Here is a 10,126-nt window from a genome sequence, read left to right as displayed (position 1 = left end):
GACAAGATCTGATGCTCCCAATTGGAGAAAGACTAACTTGCAAAAGAATAGTCAATCCAATTCTCTTCCGAGAATTCTAGAAGAGAGTAATGGGAAGAAGGTTCTAGTTGTTCCTAAACACACTCGGAAATGGATACCAAAGAAAGTCAATGATGTTTTAAGTGTGAAAAGGAATGATCTCCCAGAAAATTCCATGACTATAGAGAAAGCAGTATCCATGATGTTGGAACTTAATAAGTTCTTCGGAAATATGGATTTGGATGTGAAAGGTTCTATTATGTCGGATATGTTGTTACGTCCGTGAACCTGTGACTGTCCCATACTTATTCAAAAGTTATCTCTATTATGTCGGTATGAAAGTATTGATAAGAGATAGAATGAACTTTTGACAAACAAAAGTTAAAGATTTTTATGTCATTACGCAAATTTTAATGGAAGAAAGGATGAACTTTTTTTTGTTGCAAGGATTATGTCTATTATATGTCATTGTGCAAATAGTGATGAAAAAAAGAATGAATTCTTGTATATTCCGCAGTATTGGTCGATCTCCGATCCACATTTTTGTGCATATATTGTGTTGCTCTGGAAGTTCTCTTATGTCGATCATGACCAATTGAATTGATCATTTTTGTGGTTGATTCAATTGAGAGTTTTGGATTCAAATTCATGTTTTCATGTGATTTGGTTATATCCAAAGAAATCCTTCTTTTCTTGTAAAAGCAAGGTCGCCTTTGTTGTTCTTTCGGGAATGACATTTTATGGAGGAGAGTTCTTAATGAACTTGTGCTTAATTGCCAAATCTTTGTGGGGAGTGCGGCTGTGGAATATTATTGGGGTTATCTTGTATCTTTATAAACTACTTGATGAATGCATTTAGCTTCGGCTTTATGATTGCATCTAAATAAGTTGGTATGCTATTCTCTTTTGGTCATGAAGTATCTCTATGAAAATTTCATGAGGATCCCACTAGTTTTCGTACCTTTACCAATTTATATTGACAAAAAGGGGGAAAATTAATGTGTAGTTTCATACTACAAATACATATGGTTTACTGATCATTATGTAAGGGGGAGTGATTTTCATGTTGAGATGAAGTATTGACTAAGGGGGAGTGATACATATCACCACAATATTGTTGTCAAAGTTGTGATACAATTGAACTTTGATGTTGTGTAATAATATTATGACACTGTATAACAATGATTGAGAGCATTTGTTTTCTCATTGTTAACGCTACGGATCTGCAACAACTATGATGCTGAGTTGAACACGTTTAAAATCATGGAGTACTTGGAAGTGACGAAGTTTTCGAGTCGTGTTGAAGATGCCAAGGAGATCAAGCATTTGGATGAGAAGCTATAATTTTTATTTATTTTGTAAATCCATATGTATTGATAGTTTTGTCACTAAAATTGACAAAGGGGGAGATTGTTAGAGCACTGCTCGGTCGAACTCGCATGTGTTGCTATCTCAAGCATATTTGTCAATGTTAGTGACCAAAACTATAAGTCTTGATTTCTAGCCTATTTATAGATGTCTCGGACTAGGACATATATTATGTAGTTGAGCCTAGTTTTCACGGTGTTCATCATTTGAAGACGAAGAACTACTAAGGGGATCTTGTGGAACTTCATCGACAAAAGGTATGTGGAAACTTAAACTCATCTATCACTTGGAAAGTCTATTTCTATTCTATCTCCTATATTGAGACATAAGTCGTATTATGATATAGTTTTCTAAATACACATTTGAGATTTTGAGTTGAGTTTATCTCGCTTACATATTTCTCGAAATACGTGTTGGCAAGCTTTCGCTTCGACAAAGTTCATCTTATATCATGTGAAAATTACCGAGTAACATCTTACATGGTTTGTGTGATACAATCATTTGGTGTTGCCTTGGAATGTTTCGTATTGATTATTTCAATAACTTGAATATTGCTTTGATGCTAATAGTGTGTGAAAACGGCTCTTGTCATCCTCTAAGAAAGTTTCAATGATTGAAATAAGAGTTTAGAACACTTAACCATTATTGGATATGTCATGTTGTGCACTCTTTCACATATGCAATCCATGTACGGGAACCATAGTATGCGCACCCGTTTGCATACCTGTTGGTTCATGTCCAAGAATTTCTGCTGGGATTTGAAGTTTGTGTATCCGTTTGTGTACTGGCGTAACTCAATCTTAGTCCGGGTATTTCAAGTATGCGTACCCGTTTGCATACTTGAAGGTTAAAGTTCTAAAATCGGTTTTAAACATGAACATAAACATTTATATAATAAGGAATGCAATCTTTGCAAACCTTGGCTATAATGTTCATGATTGATTCGAGTGTATCAAACTGATTTTGTTTCAGTTGTGTTCTTGTATAATTCTATGAGAATATAACAATTGAACAACTCTTTAACTAGTTTCATTTGAGTCATTTGAACTAGTTATGGTTAAGATGAATAAGGTTGATATGAGAGTAATCATATGGCTAACCTCGGTTAACTATTTGTGAACCAACATGGTGTACACGTTTAGGTACGGTTACATAAACCTAAATGAGGGTACATTTCATTTGTGTGCAACAAGCTAAGTTCGATCTAACGGTTGAAAGATATTAGCTTGGTTGAATCAGGTTTTTCATCTAACGGTGAATATTGAATGCTTTGTTACCAAGGTAACTTGGATTGCAAACACTGATTTGAAAATTATACAAAGGAGAACTCTAACAACTGGGAAATATAATCCCCACACCTCCTGTTCATTACTAGTTGCATAAACTAGAGTCGATTCTCCCTTAACCTTAGGTTTCTATCGAGACCATGTAGGTTAATGACTTCAAATACTTCATTGGGATTGTGAAGCCAAACCCAACTATTTTCTTTGTAGTTGCGTGTTCTGATCTTGCCTGATTCTATCGTATTGAGTACAAATGAAATAATTGACTCGAGATTAATTTCTCCGATAGGCAAGATAAAAGTAATCACAAACATCTTCGCCTTATCGTTTGTGATTCCAAAATATCTTGTTTCGCTAGTCGATTAAGATTATTGTGAGGTGATTGATAATACTAGGCTGTTCTTCGGGAATATAAGACCGGTTTATCAATTGGTTCATGTTCACCTTGATTTATCAAAAGACGAAACAAAAACTCTTGGGTATTTCTGTGAGAGACAAATTTGTTCAATCTATAGACTTTTTTGTGTGAGACAGATTTGTTTATCAAGTCTTCGACTTTGGGTCGTAGCAACTCTTGGTTGCGGGTGAGATCAACTAAGGGAATCAAGTGCGTAGTATCCTGCTAGGATCCGAGACGTATGGAACGAAACTGTACCTTGAATCAGTGTGAGATTGATTAAGGTTCAACTACAGTCCAGTCTGAAGTTAATTGGTAGTAGGCTAGAGTCTGTAACGGCTTAATACAGTGTGGTGTTCAATCTGAACTAGGTCCCGGAGTTTTTCTGCATTTGCGGTTTCCTCGTTAACAAAATTATGGTGTTTGTGTTATTTCTTTTCAGCATTATATTTTGTTATATAATTGAAATATCACAGGTTGTGCGTTAAGATCAATCAATTAGAATATCCAATCTTTGGTTGTTGATTTACATTGATTGACACTTGAACATTGGTCTTTGGTACCTCTCAAGTAACTCCTCTTATTTAATCGGGCTCGTAGATTTCTATTTGCTGATTGCGGATTGAATTAAGAGTTAGAGATATTAAACTCTTTGATATACTTTACTCTAGATTGAGTCTGACTGTCTAGTTGATTCTCTAGAAAGCGTATTGGAGTAAATCCTCTCAGATTGCCAAACGAATTGTTGGGTGTGGTTGTTAGACCCCCCGCATTTTCAATATATTTTCAAGGCTCCAGGTAGCTTTCATTTCAAGCTACGGTTGCTCGGAATTCAAGAAAATAATTCATCAGTTTAGATGAAATTATTATTAGGAATTTATGTAAGCATGTGAGATATCTTCCTTGAAATTACACAAAATAGTATGCACTATGGTCCAGGGTTCTGGAACCGTACACAGTGATAGTTCATAGCGGATAAATAACCTTTGAACTTACAAGCACTAACGGTGTTCAATAACACTCAAGACTAATCAAATATCCGCAAGCCCAGAGTGTGAATAAACTTGTCTTCGAAGTGTTATGAGAGTTTTCATAAAGGATACCATAGTCGTATATAATAGTTCGTGGAATTATGTTAATACTGAAACTGTACAGGTTTGCAAATCGTATTTGCAAACCTTGGCAGTTCACGAATTCAGGCCGCAGGGGTTTGCAAACCTTGGCAATTCACGAATTCAGTTGACAGGGTTTTACAAACCTACATTATTCTCGAACTTCAAATGTAAAGGTTTTGCAAATCGTGTTTGCAAACCTATACAGTTCGCGGAATAAAACTGAATAGAGGATATACATACAAATATATATTTTTACCTTGCACCAAGTAGCTCCATATCTCTCATAATTAAAGTTGAAACATTCTCAATAGCCATAGACAATATGCACTGTTGCTTGGGAAATATCCAAATGATCAACTTGAAACAAAAATAGTTTGTGAACAATAAATTGTTTAAACTAAGATTGTTAAGGATCTACGAACATTCATTACTTGAATCATATTTCAAGAGTTTAACCAAGACAAAGTTGAACTCGAAATTTTTTCCTTGTAATATTAAATCTACTAAAATCATATGACATAGTCTCATAAGATAGAATAGTAAATGTTGTGAGTAAATAGGATATGTTAGTATTCACATACCTTTTTGTTGAGGAAGTTCTCGCAAATGTCTTTGTTTGTTCTTCTATCTTCAATCTTCGAGGTCAGTGATGTCTAATACTGAATTACCATATTATAATCCTAGTCATAGACTTGACTTTAGTAGACTAGAAATAAAGATATAGTTTTGTACATCTAAATTGACAAAAGCTTGAGATAACAAAACTCCTGATGATTTAGACCTAGCAATGCTCTAACAGTTTCAAAACTAACCAGTTCCTGAACTGCATAAATCAGTTAGTGTACTATTGAAAGAAAAAATTATCCAGGAACATCTGAAAATCAACCGTTTCACCAACTGCATAAATCAGTTCATGTATGCGAGTTAATTGAGATTTTATTAATCAAGATCTTATTTTATAAGTTCGCCAACTGAGCAAAACAATTTTTCAACATAAGATTTAACTTAACTACTCCTTATTGCTTGAATTCTTCTTTGCAATGTTAATCACAATACTAAAAGTCATACAACGGTTAATGGTAGAGATGATAGTAGATAATATGAGTAAATAGGATAGTCGGTTTTCACATACTTTGTTGATGAAGTTTCCGTTGACGTCGTTGTTCTTCAATTTTCAGTCTTCAAGACCGACTGGTGAATTCTGATACCTAACTACCATGCTCTATTCCAAGTCCGGGACTGACTCTAATCAATTATAAATTAAGATGCAGTTTTAAATTTAAATTTGATAACAAACTTGACATACCAAAATTTGAGAGTTTGACCGAACAATGCTCTAAGAAAAAATGACTCTCGGGACCAAAAATATGCTTTGTGGTCCAACATTTACCTTGTGATCCATCTTATATTGTAACCTAAAATCTCTTAATATAACATAATTTACCTCGTGGAATAAAATCTGCTAGCGAGACACAAAATTCTCTCAGGAATCTAAATGTATATCATCATCATCTAGTATTTGTAATTGGAAAAAAAAATAATCATGTGATCCAAGTTTGCCTTGTGACATATATTGTGTATTGTAACCTAAACTCTATCTTGTGATCCAAAATCTGTTTTTAAATCAAAAGTATTTTGTGATCTGAAAAGCTGCATCATAACATAAATTTGAAAAAATATTTTGCTCTAGCATCAGCACCATGGTTAAACATATGGCATTTTATGATGCCATTTAACCCACCCTTCAACCCAAGTTATAACCAACCAATTCTTAGCAGCAAAAATATTCAGTCGTGCTAAGGAAATTATTTTGTAGATATTTCCACTTGAATTGCACGTTTCGTATATCTTAAAGGACTGGTTTACTGTGCTCGCAACTTCGTAATAAGTATACTAATTTACCCAATAAGAATCATTTTTCGTTGATGTTTTGAACTTTCGAGAATATTAAATTGAATAGTTTTCTTTCAGAAGCTTGCAAGTGTTTTCTGTCCATTTGTGTCCAAGGTTTTTTTGGTATTTCAGATTTCCTTTTGTGCGAAGAAGAACAAACATGGACATCGTTCAATTAATTAGTTGATTCACCTGTGCTTATTGGAGTGTATATGCACACAGTAAAGTCAGTGTTCAAAACAAGTTGATAAAGAAGCTTATTAGTGGTGCGAGTACAAAGATGATTGGAAAGACATTAACTTAAGAGTCGTGAAAAATTAGATTGAATTTTTGTTTTCTATTATATTTTGTTAGTTTGAGTGTAAGTTCCTTTTGGCTTTTGGGTTCTGAAACTTGAGCTTTGCTCGCTCCCTGTAAGTTTTTCTTATAAAAAAGAAAAGATGTATATTCCTATTTCAGTATATTGTGAACATATGATTTTACCCTCTCTATAAACAGTTTGAAAATTTGGATTGACTTCAGCCGCAATAGATAAAAACAGGTTATACGACAGTTTCGATTTTCCGGGATTCTCCTTTAAAGTACGGCTAAAATATTTTTCCTGCTAAAAATTTGGTAAGTAATTACTAGGGTTAAAGCTTGGTTAGATGACATCATGAAAATGCCACATGCTTGGTCATGGTGCTGCTTGATCTAGCAGTGCTAGAGCGAAAAAAATTCCATAAATTTTCCACTTTATTCAAAATCAGCTTTTATGACCTAAATTTTGCATAGTAATCTGAACTGGGTCACAACATAAAACTTTTACAGTGGTTAAAATTTTGGCATATGATGTTAGAACTTCATTATAACAAGCAAGCTACCTCGTTTCACAAAATCTGCCTTGAGTACCATACCGCATGGCCCTAAATTTGAGTCTTGCGTTAAAATATGTGGTGGGAAAAAAATCTATCTCGTGATCTAAAATATTTAACGTGGTTAAGATTTGTCTCATTACCTAAAATTTGCATTGTAATCCAAATTAGGCACTTCAACTATATGGGTCATGTTACCCGATTCTTGTCATGTTCCTCAACATTTGTTTCGTGACTCAAAATGGGTCATGTAGCAAAATATAACTTATAACCTCAAATTTGGCATAATATCTAAATTCGGTCACGTGATTTGAAATCTACCTTGTGAACCAACATTTACATAGTGATCCGCAATTTGTCTAGTGATACAAAATTTGTATCATAAACCATAATCTATCTCGTGACCTTATATATCTAAAAAAAACAAACTTAAAAAGAAGTCTTCTCTCTACCCAAAAAAAAAATCATCAAACCCCTGGTTGCATAGTTTTCTCTTTTGCTCAGATATGCTCTTTGGAGCGGACCTGAGAAAATACTCACCTTTATAATCTGCTAATGTTTGTTTTCTTCTTTATTTTCTGTCATAATTAGGCTTTCATTTAGTAGTTATCTTCTTGGATCGGTTAAGTTGTTTGCCCTGCTTTTTTGCAACTTCTGTTTTCTTCTTGATCTTTAACTAGCTTTTTCCCAAATAAAAGCGGAAGTAGCACTTTCACAAGAAACAATGATATTTTCAACAACATCAGTAACATCAGCTATGTTAACAGTAATTATAATCAGTTACATAACCAAGACTCTGAAGATTATCTCGACCGATTCAGACCGATGTTGCACGATTCCAATGATCTTTGTTATGTAGTTAGTTAGTTACTTTTTTATTGAAAGCCCTGAGAAATAGTTGGATCTTTTTAATGATCCTAACACCTCTGCAGCTTGTAATTGTGTTCATAGTTTTGGTTTTGGTTCAAACAAAACGAACAAGGTTATTTAACATGTCCATTTGATTACCTAGAATGGTTGCAATAGTTGTAAAGGTTGAATCCTTGGTTTTGTATCAGGAGAATTTGTCTAGCTTTGATGTAACCTTATTGATCTCTAGCTTTTATGTAACTTTATTGACCAATGTTGTTATATTATACGACAACTATGTAACAGTACCGACCAGTTTCGGCATTATGGTTAATATAATTAGGATTTCCAGGGGGACCCTTATGTATGGCACCATGAATATGTCATTGTGAAGCAAACTTAACTTGTGACACAAAAACTGTCTTCTTATTTTCACTAATCCTCGTGACCTACAATATGTTTGGTGACCGTATATATATATGTAGTGGTATAAAATATGGTGTTTGTATAGCTTTGATGTAACCAAAAACCACCATTAAAGCGAAGATAAACCTCTAAAGAATAGAAAAAACTACCATAATGGTGTACATAAGTAGAAAACACAATAACAATTAATCTAAAACTACTAACCAACCTAGAAAGCAATAAATAACCAAAAGATCTGAGCAGAGAAGAGTTGTTGGTGATGGTTTTTGATATGGCACGCGGAAGCAAAATAGAAAAGTAACAAAAACTAGGAGAATCCACTCCAAATCAATAAGAACAACTCTAATACAAGAGTTAAAAACAATGATAATAATCAGTAATTCAAGATATAAAAACAAGAATAAGGTTTGATAACCAAAAGACTTACTTGTCTGCAAACAATAATTATAAATGAGCTAATCCAAGTTGATATCAATGACAAAACAAATGGTTATTTATAGCCATGGAACTGACCTGAATTACAAAAACATGTAGTTTATCCCAACTACTTAAAAACCTAGATATCCTGCCAATTATAATACTAACACTTATCTAGATATAGAGTTCCATATCTTATTTGACACCTGCAAAACTAACTAACAGACTTAAATAAGGATGACCAAACTTGAAAGTAAATCCTAACTAACAAGATTCAATAAACGAATATGGACTGGCAAAAGACCCGCATACTAGGCCTCTAGATATGTCCCATATCAGGCTCCCCCACTGCGACTAAACTCGCCTCGAGTTTACCTTGAGTAGCAGCAGTCCTAAACTTAGCACATTTGCTGGCAGCAACAACAGTAAGGGTTTTGCAGTTTGGTAGCACACCTTTCTCCTCCCTAACTTGGCGTTTCTTGTTTGGTAATAGTAATACCTTTTTCCTCCTCCAGTAAAACTCGTATCTATTAGCCTTGCCACAGAAAAGAGCGTCCACATCAAACTGCCATGGACGTCCTAGAATGACATGACATGAATCCATATCTATTACCTCGCAAATGATAGTGTTGCGATAAATTCTTCCAAAAGTAATTGGAATTTTTCAAACCCTTTCAATTCTCATTTCTAGCCCCGTTTTGATCTAACCAACGCGATAAGGGTGTGGGTGTGGTTCCGTTGGTAAACCAAGTTCTCAAACTAGTCCCAATGAAACAAAATTTTCGGTAATCCCACTATTGATAATCAAATCACATACCTTTTTTAGGATAATGCCCTTGAACATGGACAATTTTTTCCTTTGAGATTATTCATCTACTTTTGGAACAAGGAGTACTTTCCTATTCCTTCCTTCACATTGGACTACTTTTCGCACCACCAAACAAATGCCCTTGAATTCATCAGAAAAGACACAATCAACAACTTTTTCTTCTTCATATAGTTTCATGTATGTATATTTATCGTCTTCGCCTTCAATTAGTCCTATTGGTCGTCATTTTTAGACATTCATTCGAGTGATGTCATGCAATCCCACAATGATAATATTTGTCCTCAGAAAGTTTTGCATAAAGATTATTACCTTTCTTAGATGTAGAGGAGTCAATTGTACGTACCTTTGTTGACGGTGATTGTTGAAAGGTAGGTGTTGTTAGAGAAATGCTCGGTCGAACTCGCAAGCGTTTCTATATCAAGATTGTTTGTCAAATTTAGTTTTCAAAACTATGTGTCTTGATTTCTAGTCTACTTATAGCTAAGTCTCAGACTAGGATAGTTAAGTGTAGTTGAGCTCCAGCCTCCATGGCGATCATCTTGCGAAGACGAAGAACTACTCAAAGAACCAGTGGAACTTCATCCGACTAAAAGGTATGTGGAGACTTGAACTTATCTATCACTCAAAAGTCTATCTACTCTATCTCCTTCTTTGAGACAAAAGTCGTATAAGTATGA

The sequence above is a fragment of the Papaver somniferum genome, chromosome 1 (assembly GCF_003573695.1).
Source record: "Papaver somniferum cultivar HN1 chromosome 1, ASM357369v1, whole genome shotgun sequence".
Taxonomy (NCBI): domain Eukaryota; kingdom Viridiplantae; phylum Streptophyta; class Magnoliopsida; order Ranunculales; family Papaveraceae; genus Papaver; species Papaver somniferum.
Note: the sequence above shows the minus strand (reverse complement) of the source record.